Below are 21774 nucleotides of genomic sequence, written 5' to 3' on the forward strand. Positions count from 1 at the left end.
CGTCCCCCGTCGGCCTCTCTCTATCTTTCGGTGCCCACTTCGCATAACACCGCGCTGTATACGGCAAACTCGTCCGGAGAGATTGGAACGCGCTACTGCCATTCGACAACAAATTTTAATTATCATACCGCGACCGAGTTTACCCGCCGGTGGAATTAATTGCCGAGGTCGCCAGAAAATTCAGCCCCGGGACCGTTCGCCATAAGTGGACGTCGCGATTTCGCAAGCGCGTCCCTTTCAGCTGCGCCTTTTGTAACGCATCTTTCTCTCCCGATGCATCTAATGCAAATACATTTTTCAAAATCTTTTTACGGCACGCTCGATACGACGATGTAAAAATATCGCCGAGATGTATCGTACATTAGAAGCCTGTTCCACTCGAGGAACGAATTGCCGCGATAAATTTTTCATCACCGATATTCATTCTTTGTTCGTCGCGCTCTCGCCACTCGCGCTGCGCCGCTTTCAGTCGCCCGCGGCGCGTTCCTGATGGCGCTTATACAATAGCATGGAAATGGAACACGGCAAAGGCGAAAGAAATCTTAGAAATAACTCAATACGCGCGCGGAGCCGATATGGATTTGCCCCGTGTCGCAGCAACGACAAGCGCTAGTTCCGCGTTTCGAGTTCGCAGGCGGCACGCTTCATTTCACGCAATCAGCCGAGAACGGCGATGTGCGCGCGTCTCATCTATCCGTACCCGTATGACAAAGTAAACATTATTATTCACGAGACCGTGCCGTATTACAACGAACGAGTTCTAACGGCGTGTCCTGTTGCGTCTCGGGTGCGCCGTGACGGACGACGGCCACGTACGGCGGATTATTAGATGCGGAAATAAGAAGAGTAGACGGAGGGTAGAAAGATGTCGTGAGACACTGTGGAAAAGATGACGCCGCTAAATCAAATTATTATCGCGGCGCTCGATCGAAACGGCGATTTTATACGTGATGCTTAAACCCCGGTGGCACGTGGAAAAATGAATTCTATTCCTCGCAGGCGAGGTCTCATTGCGCATAAAAATTTAGAAAGTAAATTACCGATCGTTTTATTCTCTAATTTCACCCGGCGGTTTTCTCTCCCGAGCTTCCTCCGGAGACAACTTCTTGTCAGCGAAAATCGCGGAAAGACTTTTCAGCGGGGTCGAGCCGGTTTCCGATAATGTTTATCCGGAAATTAATTCGATGTTCGCGCTGAGAACGTAATCAAAGTGCGCCTCGTGCAAAAAGCCCGTAATAGCGTTATTGCATAAATTCATTGTTCGAGTCCCATCCATATTTTATCTGTTCGGTAATACGCTTTTTGCTCAAAGAGGCCGAACGATTCAAGATACGACCCGTAACAAAGTTTTTCAAAGGATTGCGCAATATTCATGGATATTCGGACCGCAATCGGCGCACGTGCGAAGCTGTAAAGAAGAAGGAAAATCGCAACGGCGAAAGAAAGGTACTCAGGCGCTTTGTCGATCTCCGTCTATCCTTTACCGGCAAGAAAAGCGAGTATCGCCTTCGTGGCGAGCGGTACTCGGAATAACCAATCGGACCTCGCAATTAGAAACTCCGCAAGCTCGCCCGGCGAAAAGTAGAAGAAATTAAAGAAAAAAGGAGGAGTTTAAGGAAGGGATCTCTACCGGTCACCACCTTAACCAACCTCTTCTACCTCCCAGGTTCTGAATTTCCAATGCAGATAACTGTTAGAACTACCGTCGTTCTCCTAGAGAATGAGGAATAATCAGAAGAAGCGCGAAGGGGAGCCGGGGGGGAGAGGGGTGAAGAGTCGCGACTAAGGGTGGTGAGCTGAGCAAGAGTGATCGGCAACTCTCGAACACACGGATCCGTCGGTCCGCCGGCGGAAAAAGGATCGACACGCAGGATCGAGGGAAACTTTAATGACATTTCTTATTTCCACAGTCGGACAGACCACCCCCGGCCCGCAGATACTTTATATCTTCTCGCAACGACGGGCGAAAGCGGGGACTCGCTCTGATCTCACCGCGCCTCGTTATCGTTCCCGAGTGATCTTTTACACCGAGCACGCGGTTTCTCCGCTTGCTCTATTTGCCGTGAAAGTTTACGCGCCTCTTTATGATTAGTGCAATTTCCTGATATCGTAATATCGATGTCGAGAGTTCGAGTAAATTGCGAGATGCGAACGTCTCGCGGCGCCAATTGATTGAGAAACTTTTAAGCTAGTTGTTTTCAAATGTTTCGCGCAACTGTTGCACACACACAGTTTAATCAGAAATGCAAAACGCAAAGAAAGGAACGTGTGCGCTAGGTATTATCATATTTTCCACACACAATGTTCGTTCAACCGCGGCGATTGTTATTTTTCGAGTTGTCAAACTGTATTTGACTTGTGATTTAAGGACAATGTTTTTATGGAGAAAAATGCAAATTAATACGCCGGAAGTCGCGGGGGACGTCTTAAACGAGATTACGAAGGGCGAGACTGGGAAAATCCATAAGATTTGGCGAGAACCAAATCACGAAAGCAAAGACGGGACGAGGGATGATTAAGAATCACGAGAGAAGTCTATACATACAAAGTATTTCAGAAATCGCGCGGTTTCTTTAAATTATGAATACCAGAGTATCTCAAAAAGTAACGTTTAAAAAATGAGAACAGAAAAATTATAGAAAGTTTTCTTACTTAATTTTTAATCATATTAAATATTACAGAGCGCACACCTTAAATTGGATTAATTAATATTAAATTAAAAGATTTTATAAATTTTTTATTTAATACTTCCTACGAAAATATTTAAATTAACTTCGTTGAAGAAGAATCTGAGAAAGAAATATGACTTCTGAAATACTGCATATAATTCAATTCGTGATTAAAGCAGAAGACGATAGCTATTGAGAATCGTTAGTTCGACCCGTAATTACGATGTCATATAAGCAGTAATTGGAAAAATAAAATCTCCATTTGGTTATCAGATGAAGAATGAACTGGTTTGCTTCGTTTTTCGTAGAAAAACCGCAGTGCAGTAAAACAAACGGAGATATATAACAGTAACAACGCCGTCACAGCTGAATAAATAATGTAAGCGAGTTTGTGAATATAAAGCGTAGGAATTATTGAACGACTCAATCATCCGTGAAACTGGGATACAATTGTAATAGCAGATTCAAAGGAAAATATATGAATTTAGAGATAACTTCCTCGTCATTATCGCGCAGCGAAAATTCCGAAGAAGCTCCCTTTCCCTCTCTCTCTCTTTCTTCTCTTCTTCTTCTTGCTCTGCACGATGCAATAAATGCAAAACTGGAGCCATCACGCATTTTAGCTCGCTATAAGTATAGCGTGCGCAGATTCCTGAGCGACTTTCACGGAAAAGTCAATATTTTCCTTTGCAGTTGCGCCTACCTCGAGGCTCCATGTGGGATCGTGTTTTATCTAGTCCTCCTTTCAGCATGTTTGCATGGTGCGACATAGGAAATAACGAGAAGGGAAAAATCACGCGCAGCTATCGGGGAAAAAAAAAAAAAAAAAAAACGCGGGACATCGTAAATGAAAGCAAACGCATGGCAACGCCGACCGTATGATAATTCCATGAGGAAAATTCACCGGATATTACTGGTAGATAAAATTGCAGAAGGGATAAAACGTTGCATTATTTTCCGATTCCAAAAGAAATGACGTTAAAACACACAAAAAAAAATTAATAACTGTTAAATATTTAATTTATCACGGAAATTATGTATTAATATGGAATATTTGAAAGTAATCTGTGAATTTTTAAAATATTACAGTGAAATATAATGGCAATCGTTGAGATTGCGACAAATTGATACTAGACAGTAAATTAAGAAAAAGCACCGTGGACGTTAAAGTGATATTGAGTCGATCGATACAAGATTTGAGTTCCAGGATAACAAAATACCAAGCAAAGAATGCGAGACAGAATGCGGACATTAAATAAATATTGGATCCTTAAAGTAATCCATTGACTTTTCTCCCGGGACTCTTTTTAAGAATCTTAAAAATATATTGAGTGTATTGTGTTGATTAAGAAAATTATATGATCAAACACGTATTTCTCCAGCTCTCCGAAAGTCACGCGACGAAAAACGTTCATCGCTACTCGATAATTTCATGATAAAGTAAATAAGCGTTTTGTAGTCACGGGGAGATCAATTTACGGCGGCACGGCGAGCTGCAGAGGGCAGTAAAAAAAAAAAAAAAAGAAAAAGAGCTGTTCCAATCGATCGGAGAAGGCGCGGCCCGACTCTACCGTTAAGATTCCGGAAAACCGCTCAAACTAACGTGAATGAGAAGCGAGTTCACGGCTCGTTCGGCTCCCAATCTCTCTCTTTTCTCGATCCTTGTCATCCTCATCCCTCGACACTACGTCCTCGGCTAACCGTGGGTACCTGGGCATAACAGCGGGGACTCGACACATAATCGATATTCAATCACGTACGACGACATCTTCGGCGTTGCCCCAGTTCCGAAACAGGCTACCGATAGCGAAACGGTGCAGGTAGTTTCCAGCGAAAAATCCAAAGGGGAGAGGAAAAAGACGAAAAGAGAGAAAGCGAGAGGAGAGGAAGAAAAAGAGGATAGGATGGTGAATTCTGGAATTCCAATATGTCTCATAGCTACCCCACGGCATCTTCTCAATTTCCTCGTCGAGTTATTCGGCGATGAGGTATCGGGAGGGTAGTGGAATCTATTTGGGGGACGGTACCAAAAACAAAATCGAAACATCTTTACCAGGTAGGACGGCCACCTTTGTAAACCGCAACGAGAAGCCCGGTCACTTTAACTATGCCGAAGCCGGGGGGAGAAACGTCCGCTTTCCATTTTACTTCTTATCTCTGCGGGGATAAAAGAGAACGGCGCAGAACCTAACCCTGGAATTAGCGGGCTTTTTTCGCGAACTAATTAACGCGAGAGAAGTTTGTTCTGCGAAACGACTGCATTCAGCGAGCGTGTTACAGATTGTAATGCGACACGTAAGAAAAGGGCGGAAAAGACAGTCTCTCTTATTGCATTCTGTTGTTATTATCCTCGAAAAGGGTAAGAAAACGGAAACCGGGAAAAATAATTAATTCGACATACAATTAAAAATATAATTAAGAAAAAAGTAAGGCCGTCTTTAAAAAAAAAAAAAAAAAAAAAAACAATGGCTCAAAGGAAGGTGAAATTAATGACAGCGACAACTGCTGCTGTCGTTACTCATTTCATTAGGTAATTATTAGACGGATGCGGGCGAAAGGGGAGAATGGATGTTTCACCAGGCGCGCATTCTCTATAACTGTGGCATAAATTATATACGTACGGCCCGCGAAAGTTATTGTCCGAGCGCGATATAACCAGCGTTAATTCGGGGTGGCAAAAGTTCTAACATGGTATCGTTATGGTCTTACGCCGTACTCAGTACGTTAAATGGAACTCGGCCCTTTATGCTAACTAAATCTAACGCAACGTACAATTCACCGCCGGCGAACTCGCGCCCCCATGCGCTTCGTGTGTGCGGGGCACACATCGGTCACGTTCAGTTGAACAACTTTGCAACTGCTGAGTGATTTACTGCTGAACGTTCTCTCCCGCGGCGCATTTGCTATTTCGCAGTGTGTTCAATAAACGCGCGCTAGTTTTTTTTTTTTTTACAACGAAAGATGACGTCTTACGGCTAGAACGCGACGAGGTTGACGTTTGGCGCGTTGGAACGTTCGGGGATGAGCTCAGGCATTGGACAAAAAATTCTATTGCAACGCAATGTAAAAAAATTTAAAAAATTAAAAAATTAAAAAATTAAAAAATTAATCCTGCTCGAGTGAAAATTGATTCCCACTGTTACCTAATAATTAGCTAGCCTATTCGTGGTTCATCTCGTGGCTGTCCAGCAAAACTGTCCAGCACTGAGCCAGAAATGTAACACACAAACCGTACTAAATACAAGATAATTATTTCTCGTTAATGACGAGCTAGAAAAGTTAGATATCTAAACGTTTTTCGCCGCGTATTAGTCTGCCGCGCCGTTCTGACTTATCCAACACGTGCTCGACTGCCGAATTCGCTGATCGCCGGGTTCGTTGACCACCGCGGTAGTGTGAGTACGTGCGTGTGTTTACATCTGGCCGGTACCTTGCGCTCGAAATTCTTAAGGTGGAGGACGCGCGGGCAGCGGACAGCAAGAACCGGTTTGTCCTGCGAATTCGGCGGTCGACCGTCGCGGTAGTGTGAGTACGCGCGTGTGTTGACGTCTGGCCGGCACCTTGCGCTCGAAATTCTTAAAGTGGAGGACGCGCGGGCAGCGGACTGCAAGAACCGGTTTGCCCGACGAATTCGGCAGTCGAGCGAGATTTGCGTATGGTCAGCTCAACAACAGTAAACAAAGTACGCGGCGAAAAAAGTTTAGATATCTATTTAGGTACATGGCCCACGCTGGACAGTGACTAGACGATCGATACTAAACAGAATTTGTTTTTTTCTTTTAAATGACAACTTAATTTTTTGAAGACAGTCGCTAAATAATAAATACTTTCTTATAATTTACGATAGAAAGTGGAGACCGCTTTCTAATCGCGCAATATCGTTAATATTTCGCCCACCCATTTGTAACCTCCGTTTCATTAATTATTAATAAGTTTAGGTGGTAATTAGTAGGGTGAATTATGCGAGGGAGCGCATTACACAGTAATAATAATTACAACAGTTACCCGGCGTAACGTCACTCAGTGCAAACAATCCGGCAAGTAAGCTGTACACTTGCGCTATGTATATATGCCCGGCACGGCCCCTTAACTACAGTACTTATGGCGCAACAGCAAGTTACGAACCGACAACAAACCAGTGGCTAGGTTTACCCCACTCTATTGATAGTTTCGGTTATCCCTAATCTCAACTCCTCCAACTTTCCCCGCTGCCGACTGTCCAAACAGTTAAACAGTCTTGCCCGCTAATCCCGTAGATCGAATCGTTGATTTCTTATCTGACCTGTGCGGCTTTTTGACCGATCGATACCGACGAAGCCGCCCCGTGAAACATCGCGAGAGGCTGCGATCACTCGGCCGAGATCCTCCGTGTCGTTTATTAAAAAGTCACGAAAAGTCGTTTACGTGGGGTAATATTGAAAAGCGATCGTTAGAATAATTTATTCGGTTTTCCTGCGATCGCGGGACCTTCTCGCAAATTTTGGACTTGACCGCGCGTAAGTAATCCCGCGGGGTGATAAGGTCGGAAATGCATCCGTGAGTAATTCGAATATCCTATCGGCCCGCTTTCATATCGTGCGCCGGCCAGAAACAAGAAACGGTCAAATAAATTTCACGACGTTCCGACAGTTACCCGGAGGGGTACCCGGTGTCCCTTATCGGGGATTTCTAAACGATAGTAATCGACGTTTGCGGAACAGTCTTAATTAATTCCAGGCGGATCGACCTCCACATATATTACATTCACCCGATAGCTATCTACATTCATTCGCAGTGGAAACCGATGAGTAAGTTAGATGAGAATAATCCTATCACGTTCTCGTTCAATGAGGGAAGCGATCGCAATTAAAAGTTATAGATACGATGAGCATTAAATAATTCTCTAACGTTAGAAATTTTTGTCACCGAGTATGATAAATTACGAAGAGTAAATAACCGCTTGTAAAAGAACTGAATAAAATTACGTACATAAAATATTTTAAAATTAATCAATCAGTTTTGTAAAACTTATAACATTAAAGACCTTTGCACGTTCGTGGCGATACTTGATAATTTTATTTATAGAGAAATACGACTCGTAAATTTGACGTATGAAACGTATATATGAAATAAAATATTTCCCAAAACATTCGTGCAATCCACTGTGCGTACGACTCGCACAGTCGTGCATAAACTTCTCGAACATGTACTCATGGACATTTTAGTAGGGACATTTACAGGTTTCAGCAGAACGTTGTGGTATAAGACCAAAGCCCTCGAGGGACTTCGCGCATAATGCACCAGCAAAGTTTACCTATAAACCTTGGATATTTTAACCACATTATTATCGCGGATAGCTACTCTTGCATAATATTAATTTTCCGGTAATAACTAGTCGGATAACGACATCGAAGAAACTCCACCTGATTATTCCGGATTCTTGCTACTGTTATATTGTATATGTATACGTTTTTCCGATCTCTGTACGTCCCGAGTGACAGAGAAGTAATGTTTAGTCAGAGGGCGGAATTTAGGAGAAATCTTTCTCGATTGTAAATTCAATTGCGGCCGATGGAAGCACGGGTGCTTGAGAGACATTCAATAAATCTGGACCTAACGTCAATTGTAACGGCGACCTGTCCTCGCGACGTCAAGGCCCTCGCGACTCGCAAGTGCAAGAGTAACGGTCCTCTGGCGCTAGGGACAAAAAGGGGCGGAGGGCGAAGGGTAAAAAAGCAACGAGAGGCAACAAACAGGGCGAAACCGGAACGAAAAGAAGAAGCCGCAATAGCGCCGACAAAGCCGCGGTTTCCAATTTAGTGCTTCCACTTTGTATACAGTGCGGAAGGCCAGAAAAGAAACAGAAACGATAAAGAGGGCGAATGCTCGAAGGGAGAAAGTGTCGGAGGCAAAAGGGTGGGCATCGACGAAAAAGAGAAAGAGACGAAGAAAAAAAGAGAAACAGGGTGAACGAGAAAGGGTGAAAGAGAGGAGAGCGCAGAAGAAGGGAGTTGGGGGTGGGGGAGGGGGGGGGCTGGAGCCTGCAAGTCGACGGTGAAAGCCCGCAACTTGAATAGTTTGCGCTTTACTCTGATTGCCGCGCAAAAGTCTCGGCCGTTCCCATCGCGTTTTGCACGGGTCATTGCCGCTTTCGCCGCTATTACTGCTTCTGACAATGATGTTACTCGCTGGACTTTTCCATTGACCCGTCAACCAAGTCTCAAAATCGCGGCGGGAATCTGTTATGACGGTCTCGCCCTAAAATTGTGATTTAACGCAGTGATCAATGCCCGCACAATATCCGTCACGACTAAATTTCGTCACGCGACATTTCGACATTTCCAAAATAAGTCACGTATTTAAACTGCACTCGGCGCGCAACTGCTTTATTTCGAATCGATGAAATCTCGACAAGTGCTTCTTTCTATCAGCTACTCAAGATAGAAATGTTTCTTTTCTTCGCCAAGAGAGAAATAGAGAGAAAGAGAGAGAGAGTGCAATTCTGTTTAAGGTGTCTGAAGTAACTTAAGTAAAGAAAAGTGCCGGATTAGGTGAATAAAATACTCGAAACTATTTAGACTAAATCATGACGGGAAATTAATTTTTCCGTTCTCGCAGGGGGATCGCCCTTATTAATTTTTCCCTTTATATTTCATTATTAGTATCGATTTGGCCAATTTTATTTAATAAATTGAATATGTCTTTGTAAAGCGCCATCGAGTTGCGTCTTTCTTTTTCAGAATGGTACCTGAGCCGAGACAGATGGAAAGACTCGAAGACGAAGATAAGATGAGCGTAGATGAAAAAGGCGAACGGAAAAGAAAAAGTTTGAGAATACGTCTTCCACGTGGTCTAACTTAATTTGAAGGCACAAAGAAACTTCCTCTACTCAGGAAATAGGTGAGGACGTGTTTTTCCATGAGAAAACCCTCGTCTGCCTCCGTCAACGCTTGCTGCTTTCTTCCCACCGAATTCTTTATCCATCCGATACACACACTCCGGGCGCGACTGCATGACTCTCTTTCAACACTATCTTTTCGACTTTTCCAGCTACGTAAAATTGTTAGACGTAACAGCGTTTCGCGAATTCAACGCTCTTATGATCGAACCGACGACGACCCGCTGCCATTCGCTGTTAATATAATTTCTTTATTGTATGTTTCTAATTACGTCGACGAGGATCATTTCGAGACGCGACAGAAAGATGAAGAGCAGTTCTTAATGCCAAGAGAAGATGGGACGAACACGACACTGTGATGTACGTTCAGTCGTGTTTTACAAATACCAGCGTGATATAATACGCCTCGAACACGAGTGTACGAATGCAAATGGATACCAGCTCGCCCTAACGAAGTCCACACGCCAACCCTTGCCGCGGTACTAATTAGTGTGCTACGAAAAGGGTAATAGGACCGCGAAATTTTCCCCGGCCTCGCTGTCAAGCACAAATATATATGGTGATGTATAATATGCGCAAAGATGCATTTCGCGGATGTCATGCGAGACTTTCTGCCCTATAGATCTCAATAATGCTCATTCTGCGTATATAAGAAATTGATGATCTCAATATTTTTTTTTCCTCCCGCTAATTAACGCGGCTTTAATACGGGCTCCTCGAGAGATGGCATATTTAATTTATTGCGGTGCAGAAAAAGGTCGCGAATATATATAATCCAACCGTGCAGTACTTTCAACGCAATATGTGACGAGCACGGCTGTATTTTAATCTCAATATTAATATAAAATTAAATCTTTTAATTGTAATCGCAGAATTGGAATTTGATTCATAACTTTATATTTATACAAACTGAATAAATGGTGGCTTAAAGTTACAAAAACTTTTATAATGTTTAAAAAAAAATATATCGCGGTTTAGTTAATATTTAGAATTTATTTTATTTGTAAAAAAAAAAACCCCTGCTTGTATGGCTCTCGCGTTTTACGTAACTTAAAATGACAACAAGTTTAAATTCGGCACTATAGATATTCCGTTGGCGACCTGTCTCTCGTCTTCAAAATGATTCCCACGTCCCAACGAATCCACCCCGAAACCCCGTTCTACCGTTGCTCACGTCGGAGAGCCTGAAACCAGATAAAGTGCGAAAGAGCTCTTTCGTAACGAACCGTTAAACGGCTTCCCCGACTCGATAAGTCGCCCTCCGAGATAAAGCGAAAGAGAAAGAAAGAGAGAGAGAAAGAGAGGAAGAGAGAGAGAGAGGAAGATCAGCCCTGTACCTTACTCCATCGGCGCTATTATCCCCCGATCTTGCTCGAGACACTCGAGCCACCCCTCGAGCTTTCCGCGTCGCGTTTTGATTATCAAAGGTACAAGACTGACGGCTAGTTAAGCAGTTTCGGAAACCTTTCTCTTTCGAAAATAGGCTTTTATCGCAATCAATCAAAATGCATTCTATTTCAGTTTTCGCCGGCAAACGTTTATCTTTACCGGCAATTCACCAGGCAATGTACTTAAGTATCCATTTCCGTAATTTATCCGTGTAATCTCTGTCAACGTGCGATAGTTGCCTGACATTGATTTATTTTGCCGACTGAGGCGGATTAATCTTACTACTTCCCGCTCGTAACGTTCGGGCAAATTGTTGCGTTCGATAGATCATTTCATTTAACTGCTACGTACGTCCCCGTTTCCGCGAGTGCATTTGCACGCGGGGCAAAGTATACCAAGTGCATTTATTCGAAATGCGGCGCGCGTCGCGATTTCTCTAGGTGAATCTCAGCCCGAGCAACGCAAATGTCTCGAAGGAATCGAGAACGCGTATGTATACAAACGTATTCTAAGCTTGAGAGTCATTCACGTAAAGGATTAATGTAGTTACTCCGCGGGGACGTCACGGCGCGTCCGCGTTGCATAATGCAACACTGCTACGAAATCTCTTCTTTGAAATCGGTCTTAAATTCAATCTGCTTCTTTTTGTCAAGGGTATCTTTTCAACAAATGTATTTCGTACAATTTTCTATAATTAAACGCACTCTCAATTTTTATTTTAAATGTATCACAATACTCTTACGTATGTGTGATCCAAAGTAAATGTCTGTCAGAGAAGAAAAAAAAAAAAAAAAAGAGAACTCCGCGAACCGATTAAACGATTAAAAAATTTTTATTACATATTTTTATCGCTTAAAAATGGTTTTCTTAAAAATTCGCCAACGAAAGATTGCGTACAAACATATCAGCAACTCCCTACGTCAAGCTTTTTTTTCCCCGAATGCGTACCTGCGCTCGATATTTTCGTTCAACGGTCCAAACTTTCTCGCAATTTCAACGTTTAATCGCACCGTACTCTTTTGCACGCCGGAACAGCGCGAATTGTCGCGCGCAGCTAAGTCCCGAAGTCTGAATCTCAGAGGATAACGCGATAGCGTATCTCGAACGGGAAATGCGTCCCGCTTCGTCAGTTCTACAGTATCGTGGGATCCCGCCTTCGTTTCAGTAGTAGCAACAGCAATAACGGCGACGAGGAGAAATCCCATATTAGAAATTGCATCCGTGTTCGCGAGGCGCGGGCAGTTATCTTCCGTATGTCGCCGCAATTGCGAGTGCTCGAGTATCCGTCTACCCGTATCACCGCCGACCTGCGGCGTTACTCGTTTCGGCGTCTTGCGGCCCGGCAGGAAAGCGAAAGAGCGAAAGGAGGACCGCCGCGAGATATAATAGAACGAAATCGAATAGAACGGAGACGTCGCGCATTCAAGACGTCTCTTTGTATGTCTGATGACTTGACGGTGCCGATCCTCCTTCCTCCCGCGGCCGTTCCGCGTACGTCGAACGTCACAGACGCCTTTACGGTGGCTAAATTGGCACTTGTCGTTCCGGCTTTTCTCGATTCTACCTCCCGATACTTTTCGCAAGCCTCTTCAACGCGTTCCGCCAAGTCGCTCGACTTGCCAATGCTACGGCAATTTACGATAGATAAACCTCACGGAGAGAAGAAAAGGCGAAAGATTTAAAAGAACACCATCGACTGGAAGCGCACTGAAAGTCGCAAGGTTGACGAGCAAGCGCGCGCGTGCCGTAAAAGAGAGGAAGGGAAGCTCCGAGAGAACCGGAGGGAAAAGTGGAAGATACTCGCCTCGTACAGGAAAATACGTATCCGATGCCAACTAGCCCTGACTATCCCCGAGGGAACGGAGAACTACTCGTAAATACTGTGTTAACAGAGCGTACTTACAGGAAAGAAGAGAAAAGAGGTTCGCTCTATGGCGCGTTCTCTCGAATTACTCGACTGCGTACAGTTCTAGTTACAAATCTGAATATATAGAGCTATCTCAGTTGCAGGTGCAATGCCTGCGGTTTGTAAAATTGTTCGAAACTTTGAAGAATTTTTCGGAGCGTAATTTATGTTAACACGTAAATGCGATTAAGATTTTAAACCTGCGATCAGATTTATTAAATGCAAAACGAAACTAGAAATACTTTACAATATACGTAAATATTTAAAAAAGTTATCGAAACCGTTCTGTCTTTATTTATGTTGAAAAAATTATTTTTAATAAAAACAAATTAATATAATAAAATAGATTAATACGCGAAATAAATTAAATCGTATTTTTAAAAAGCGTGTTAGATTAAATCGAATTGTTGCCGTTTATTTTCCGCGGTGCTAATTGATTTTCTCGCTTGCCAGTTTAAATTTTATTATTCTGTTAATTTATATCATTTTTATTTCACATTTTAATTATTATCTCTTTCACAAATAATATATAATACACTTTTCCCCAAAATAAAGCATAAAAAATATGTGACTTACCAATTGATGCGCAGTGGCGGAGTTACAGTTCAGCAACAATCCTGTAACATATACAAATAAAATAAATTAATTGTAAATGTATTAAAAGTAATATCTGAGTATTGTAAAAAAAAAGAGAACATTTACGAGCCTCTAATTAAGTTCTCGATTTAAAAATTAAAAACAAAACCACAAGACAATCTCGATAAATAACAAAAAATTAATTATTTAAAATAAAATTAATAAATTAACAAATTAGAATAAAAAATCATTCTTACCGTGAGGTTGCTCCGCCAATATATGATGCCTTTCCGAGGCCTCCTCCTCCTCTCAGTGACGATGTCGAGGTGAGTCATCCTTCTGCTCACTGGAAACATGCGACGACCACGACCAGGTGAATTTAATCGCACGACCCTGACCGGCACTTGCGAAATAAAATCAGCACACTGCCAGCGGTTAGTTTATTCCATACCGATGACGACACTTTCGCTGCACTTCTCAATCCTTTTCTGTAACAGAAAACAAATTTTGATTAGTCGGATAATTAGAAATAAAGTTTTGTATTATTGAAACGACAAGGCTATTTATTTTACGTACAAAAAAAGCGACATTTACCTTGGAGTTACTCCAACTGTGCATTATGCTTCTCCTACGCCTCTTCCTCTTCTCAATCGCGATGTCGAGCCGAGTCGTCCTTCCACGCCGTGGAAACTCGCGACAATCGCGACCGGTGAATTTAACAGCAAGAGCTAATTAAAGAGCTTACCGATTGAAATCTTTCGCACGACACTACTGAACGAGACTCCCGATAAAACTCGACCGACGAACCGGCTGCGGTTCGTTCTTTCATTAATATCGGCGCCAACGGCACGTTCACTTCTCTGGATCTGAATCTGAAAACCAGAAAGGTTTACTTGATTAATATTATATTTCAGAAGATTGTGGATGTTCCCCCTTAACCCACCGCGGCGAGATCTTCGCGTCAGCTAACACTTTTTCGACGCGTACTGTCCTACGCACACTAACCTTAATTAACCGCGCGTTCGACAAGCTGATCATCACCGACGCGGACTGTCGCGAATATAGGTGCGACTCGATCGACGACCATTATTATTCAGGCTGCTCAACCGCCCGCACCGCGCGCCCCGCACGCATACCCTCGCTACCCGTTCCGGACGCTACGCACTTTATGCCTTCTGCCCTCCTACTCAGCGATAAAGAAACTGACTCCGAATATTACCTTCTTCTCCGTATACCGGATCCCACTCATCTACCGCGACGAGACGCACCCAAGAAAAATCTACAAGGCAAGAAGTCAATTAATCGACATGCGACTATAATGCGCGGTTATGACGAAGTAAATTACTACGCGACAACAGTACACACTTTATAAATACTCTCTGCGTAAAGATTATACCTTACAGAAGCTTATTCGCCTCCGCGATATCGCAGTTCATCAAATATACCGTCTTCGTTCTGCGTGGAGCTGTGCTACATGCGTACTCTGCGTGCGAACTGCTCGGAGCCTCGACGACCGACTGAAGTATGCGACAGTGATGGGGGGAAATCGCGCGAGCTTACCTAAAGTCGAACGCCGCGCGGGTTTTATTTGTATACATTTGACGCCTTTATGCCGCACATATTTCAACGCGTTACAAAATCATTTATTCATCGAATATTAATATAAATACTATATCGAATATCGTTGTGAATTATTATGCCGAACATTCACAACTAATGTATCGCGAATCTGTAAACGATGAATACACGGTATTTAATTAATTGAATCAATAATTTATAGTTTACTTAATTATTCGAAGCGTTTAAAGCGTTATATAATGCACGCGTACATCCTACAGTGTATTGCTTAAAATTGTTAAAAGTAAAATTAGCTCGTTTAATGTAGAAGAAGCAAGAGCGAATAACGCGCGCTTTATAATGTCGTGTTAATATTTAAAATTGCATTTTTAGAATTATAGTAACTATTTCTACAGATTTTACAATATTCTTTTGAGATAATTTGAGAATTTTCGTTATTTTTACCGCTATCAAACTGTAATTTTATTCTATGATGATAGTTCGAATATGATCCGCGATGAACTTGCTTAACCCGAATAGAACTCTTTAATTTAATATAATTTAGCTTGTTAAAGTCAAATTCAATAAAATCGTTTCCAGGAACGTTGCAATTAGACTTAATAAAATGATTGGACGATATATCCGCAATGTACTTAATCTTTTCATTTCGATTAAATAACGATATAATAATAAAAACGTATGCTACGGATATTCCATATAAATAGGGATATGGTGTAACTGTTTAAAAAAGGGCGTCACGATTATTTACACATAAGTGTTCGACCGAATTGCGTTCTTTAATTAAGCGCAATTGTGCATACACGCGCGCGCTATTTTAGGTTTCTCCGCAGGTGCAAAGCCCTTTAGGGTAACTTCGGGAAGACCGCAGGAACTCATTTCGTGGCAGCAACTTTATGGAGATCGATGCTTCGGAAATAAAAGCTCCGGTATAACGGGGGCCAGCTCTCTCCCTGGAGTCTGGCAGGCTCGCTGCCAGAGCGGGATGGAGTGCCATGGGATTTGCCTATTTCACTACTCATCTACCCTTCTCTCTCATTTCCTCACCGTTTCTCTTTTTATCTCTCGCTTTCGCTCTCTTCTTCCTACCCGTTCAGTGTCCCTGTGAAAGTTTTACTGCCGTCTTGCTTCGTTTCGGGGTATTCTCGATTCCTATGGCGCACAATCAAAGTTACCGATGAATATAAATGCCGGGTCTAAAAGCAGTCAACTCGACGTCAAACGTTAACATTTCCGTTCGAGCACCTGCAAGGAAGTCGGCGACCTATCATTTTCCTTTTTAACAAAGCAATTTCTACGCTTCGTCGTGAATGCACTGCTAAAATATTCCCTTATTTCGTAAATTGCCTCATTGAATTAGAACAATCGCCGTGGGTCTAAAAAAAAAAAAAAAAAAAAATAAAAGAACATGCGACATTATTTCCGTAAAACGCGAACGGAGCGCAGTTAAAACTAATAAAGTAAACTCGAAACACATTGTCTCTCTTTCTTTTTATCGCGTTTATCGCATTTTATGGGCCAATTTCATGTCTGAAAGGTTAGCGACGCGTATAAATGGCAGGACTAGGACGTAGTCAATTTGACGCCACTCTCCGGCAATAGACTTCTCTTTCGATTCTAAAGAAGCCATCGATCTTTCTGCACACTCGACGCCACCGCCGTTTGACCCGCCGCACTTGTTCAATATGTCATCAACTGAGAATCTCGGTAAATACAATACAATAAAAATGTAAGAAATCTTTTTCTTCCTTCTATTTTTTTATACCACGCGATAAATAAAAAAACAATATGATATATAAAGAGGTGCTAACTTACAAGATGCTTTTGATTAGAACTTTGATTAACAGAGTAGCTAGTTTTAATTATAAACTTCTTTATCCGTTTTTTTTTCAAGACTTACTTTCACAAATTAAATCGATGAAGTTTTTCATGTAAAAATTACTGACAAATTTTCTTTCTTCCACAAAACGAACTGCGATCATAAAAGTTGAACACGACGACGAGAACGAATAACGTTACATTTTACATCCCGCTTCGTTGCAACTTGGCGTTTACTTACCTTCAATATTGACGTCGCGATAACTGCATCATCATAAATCATATATATATATATATTGAGAAATCCATGTGCCAAGAAAATAAAACCGTACTAGTAGTTAAAGCTTGAAAAAAAAAAGAAAGAAAAAAACTGCTAATAAATTTGCTTCATATCGATAAGATATTATCTCAATAATCTTCAATATCATGTGAAATATGAAATGAAAATGAAATGAAAATCTAACATATCACAGATTTGAAATATCTTACTAAAATGGATTTGTGAAAAGTCTAATTTCAAATACGAATACGCGGAGCTTCGAATTACCTCGCATTATTAACACGTTCTGTCGTGGCGAAATCCTTTTCGGTAGGATTGAAATCGCTCAAATGTCTGCATGGACATCGTCGGGAAAACGAAAGAGAGAGATGCGGAAGAGCCCGTCAAGAACGTAACGGCGACAAATGACGTGTCGGCGAACTTGACTCTACGACAAATCGACTTGTCGCGGAATCCTATTGTTGCCTGCTGCATGTTTTCCGGAACCCTTTCCCTTTTTGCCAGAAATCCGATCAGACCTCGTTCGACGTCGAACCCGAGCACTTGGGAATGCTTGCTTACTCCACGTTTCGTTCGATTACATTTCCGTTGATAAAAGACGCTATACTTATACATTATCACGTTTGCCGAGAGTTGAAGAATTCGTCGAATACGTTTTAATTTATAAAATAATTATCAAGATACAAAACACGATCTTAATTAAAGTGTACATTTTATAAATTATCGAAACTTTTCGATTTTCTCACACGTAATAAATGTTATAATCGACAATTGAACGATAAAATTTAATTAGAGAGATTAAACAAGCGTGTCGAGAACGGGTAATTAAGTCATTGCTCAGGAAGACCAGCGCTTTTCTTCTTAGCAAATAGTTTCTAGATCGCCACAAAGATTACTTCAAATCAAAGTCTTTTGTAAAAGTGATTAATTATTCCTCGTTCTAATCGATCTAGCTCTTTCGAAAGGCGCTAAACAAACCCCGCTTATTCGACAGTATTCGGAAATAGATTTCTATAAATTTTCTTTTCCCTCGTATATTTCTCCTTTTCCGCGCACTGTCTCCGAAATCTCGTTCTTACGTTTCACATTCGACTGACCTCTCGCTGACCACGCTCTTTTTCTGTAGGCTATTGCACCTACAGTTCATCCCGCGGAGCTTCTGGCATTTCCGGTTTAAACTAAAAGCTAATAGAAGACTTGCTGTATTTTTACCTTCTTTGCCGCTAAACTCACTTCTTCCTTGCATTTTCTTCCAACTTCATGACAGATTGCTGGCCGACTAGGGTTCATAGATAGGATTACCGCCTATTCTGCGATCAAATCGCCCCGCACTATCGTTTGAGCACCCTCTGCAAGCTGCTGAGACGTCTATTCGCGCCTCCTTGGCTGTATTCAGTACCTAGACAGATCGTGATCATTATCCTCTTACTTACAACACGTAGGCGATAAACATCAGGATTAGACGCTATTCAATCGCGAGAGGAAATTACAACCGCAATGAAGCTTGCAATTAAAATAGCTTCTGTCAAATTTTCATAAATAATTCCGTGCAGATATTTTTATATCAACGTTCGCTGCTCGAAGAGAAATATCTCTGTCGGGGCAGCGTCTTATTCGGTATCTGATTGACACGTCTTCAAACTATCAAGCTGAGCCGCTAGCAATTGGACGCTATTTAAGACAAACTTCGAACGGCTCAATCAGTAAGACGTTAATAGATAACGCGACATCGAAGGCTACTTACGATTATACGGGATAAAGTCGTTGCGGCGAAATCTATTCGGTGACGGGGAACAAGGAGAGAGGGGAAAAGGAAGAGAAATGATTCAAGTTGTCGGTGACAGAAAGAGATGCGCCGCCGTGTACTCGCAGGATCGCGGTCCTGAGAGACGGATTGAATATTCCAATGCACCGGGAGGCGATCAATAAATAGACGCGATTCCTAGAGAGCTATCCTGCGAGGCCGGCCCTCCTATCCATTACCGATCCCTATTCAGACCGAGGACGATGACGATTCCTCGAATGACGAGCCAGATGCACAGGCTCCGCTGCCGCTGTATTCGCCCGCCTATTAGTATTCAAGCGACGACGTGACGCGCCGCGGTAATGACGGGAATGTAAGGCGGGTGCAAGAGGAATAGCGCCGACGCGTGTTAACAATATTCGGGAGGACCACGATGTATACGCGCGCTTGATTATTATCACGAAATGGATTATCGTGATATTCGCGAGAATAGAGTTCGCCAAACTGCGGGACGAAGGCAGGTCCGCCCGTCACGTCGCGTATCTTAAATATTTAATTGCACTTTGCATTCAAAATGCCGTAACAATTAATTTTTGAACTCGCACGCATGCGAGATCGTGCCTTAAATATCCGACGGAGATGCATAAATTGTAAACTCGATTGCGACAATCACCGGTCCGCGACGAATGACTTTAAACGCCGAAACTGCGAATATTTCGTACCTCTTGAGGAACGTTGATTGCCAGACGACCTGGATTCTTTTTCCTGCGCGATTGAGCTTTTCAGAGTGGATTGGCTCCACGTATCGGCGCGGGACGACAGCTCGAGATTTCTTTCATCAGCAAACGAAGACGTCTCGGTAAACTTGCCCGCGGTCAGAGCCTGCTCTCGTTCTTTCAGTACGAAGTGATCCAGGAGATTTAGATATTCCGTTTCGAGCCTCGTGGACACCGACGGCGAATATTTGCCGGCGTTGTTATCGAAAAAATCCAGAAGATCGTCACCGGCGTTATCTTCGAGCTCCGCCTTTGAGTTAGGGGTGTTTAATTGAATATAATTCAGCACCACCTCGCCCGGTGGATAATTCACGCCGTATAGCGCCCTTAGGTTCTCCTCGAAGGTTTTGTAGCGATAAGAATTATAGTTGCACGTTATGTCTACCACCGGCAGCTCGATTCGCGTCGCCACAAAGGACGACGAGTGCAGAGCCAGCGGGATCGTTTTTCTAATCGGCCGGTCGACGGACGCGACGCGTGGTACGTCGGGCGACGAGAAGACCGTCCTCGTCGGGCACACCACCATCCTGGACTCGGAATTGGAGCTTAAGAGGTTTGGTAACTTGGGATAGTGCTGAACCAGATTAATCCTGTCGTCGCACGGCACGTCGTCCACGTTCTCCATCGAACGGTAGTATAGCGTCGCGAGTAACTTTCGTGGATGCCGCAACTGCAAATACCGTACAAATAAAATATCAAAATCCGATAAACACGCGCGATAAATAAATGTTTCGAAAAAGCCGACGGGCCCGGGACAAAAGAAATCGCGCTCTTATATTTTGACTTCAATATCGCCGCGGGATGCGACCAAAATGATTAATGAACGTACGTGACACGTTATTATTTATTTTTAATTTTTTTTTTTTTTTAATTAGTCGCCTGCCTTTAATGCATCGTGTCCTTTTACACACACGAGGGGGAATTTGTTTCCCCGGTATTTAACCTACATACCCGCGGCGCAATAAATCATTACTGCCCTTAGACGAAAACAATTCGTAGGTGCAATTTACGATCAATTAATCTTGATCACGTACGACAAGCGTCTGCAGTTGTACGAGCAGCGGTAACATCAGGATCAAGCCCAAAATTATGGCGGAAACGCTTTCCATAGTTATGCGGACTACCAAGAAATCTCGTTGCACGCGGGATGTGGGTCAGACGGATCGTTCGCGTTACCGGACCATCTCAAAGCGCGTAGCTGGCCAGTGCGTGATACCGCCGTCATCGCAGCCGTTAATTTCGATCGGTGTGGCACAAATCGTAATTGGAGAGTCGGATCATGTCGAAATTTCACACGTACCGCGAAGTGCGACGAACTTTCCACATACGTCGTGAAATAAACGGCGAACGACTGTCGACTGCCGTGCGCGACTCGCGCGTTATAAACTGCGCGTTAAACGCTTTTACGATGTATAATGTCATTCATTGATGTAATCAAACCGAATTTAGAGGCGCGCGTTGTCGAAGCACACACGTTGATTGATTCAAAAGGGTCGTCGCGCCGCAGAGAAAACCGCGAAACCCACCCGGCCCTCACCCTCGATTTTCCAATCGTTCTCCAGCGGGCTCGCGCCGCCACTTTCGACGGAACCCGCGCGGAATTCGGGATTCCATTATAGCATAATAACTCACAGAATTCGGCACACCGGAAGAATAGAACGACGCGCGGCGTTCTCTATAATAGGATGCAATTTAGACGCGGTCGGGACAGACAACGCCGCATCCTACGAAGCGTAAATCATAGCGGTGGCCCCGCGGGGGGTTGCACGTGGGATGGCACGGGAAGGAAAGTGGAGGGCAGAGAAGTGCATATCTTAATTACAATATTCCCACGGGCGGAACACAAGGCCCCTTGCCCGCGCTTCGCCGACCACCGTCTCTCCCTAGCTCTGCCTCGTACATTGCACCCCCTTCGCCGCCCCTTAGACTTACCCAAGCAGCTTGTAGGAATTTAATTAATTTGCCAGTGGCGAGCAGGCTTGCTCCTTGTCGCCACTCTGAAATATTGTATCCTTCCCACCCTTTAAAATCCGAGCCAGCCGTCGAGCGCCACCGCTGTCACCCTTTGCCCTCCGACACCCTCGCAATTCGCGCACGATTATCGCGCCCAGCCGTCCCTTATCTACCTTTCACTCTCCCGTTTCCCTTCCTTTTTCTTTATTCT

At 43.3% G+C, this 21774-nt stretch overlaps 1 long non-coding RNA gene across 1 annotated transcript in view; it reads right to left on the reverse strand.

The window, feature by feature from the left end:
* LOC139113783 (uncharacterized) overlaps positions 1-14974 on the reverse strand; it is a 33492-nt gene extending 18518 nt beyond the window's left edge. Inside the window, exons 1-3 of the long non-coding RNA XR_011547766.1 lie at positions 14012-14974; positions 13675-13905; positions 13418-13458 (exon numbers count right to left, since the gene is read on the reverse strand). This is a non-coding gene — a long non-coding RNA (uncharacterized lncRNA). The remainder of the gene's footprint in view (positions 1-13417; positions 13459-13674; positions 13906-14011) is intronic.
* Between the last annotated feature and the right edge of the window lie 6800 nt (positions 14975-21774).

Source organism: Cardiocondyla obscurior, linkage group LG03, assembly GCF_019399895.1.
Source record: "Cardiocondyla obscurior isolate alpha-2009 linkage group LG03, Cobs3.1, whole genome shotgun sequence".
Taxonomy (NCBI): Eukaryota; Metazoa; Arthropoda; class Insecta; order Hymenoptera; family Formicidae; genus Cardiocondyla; species Cardiocondyla obscurior.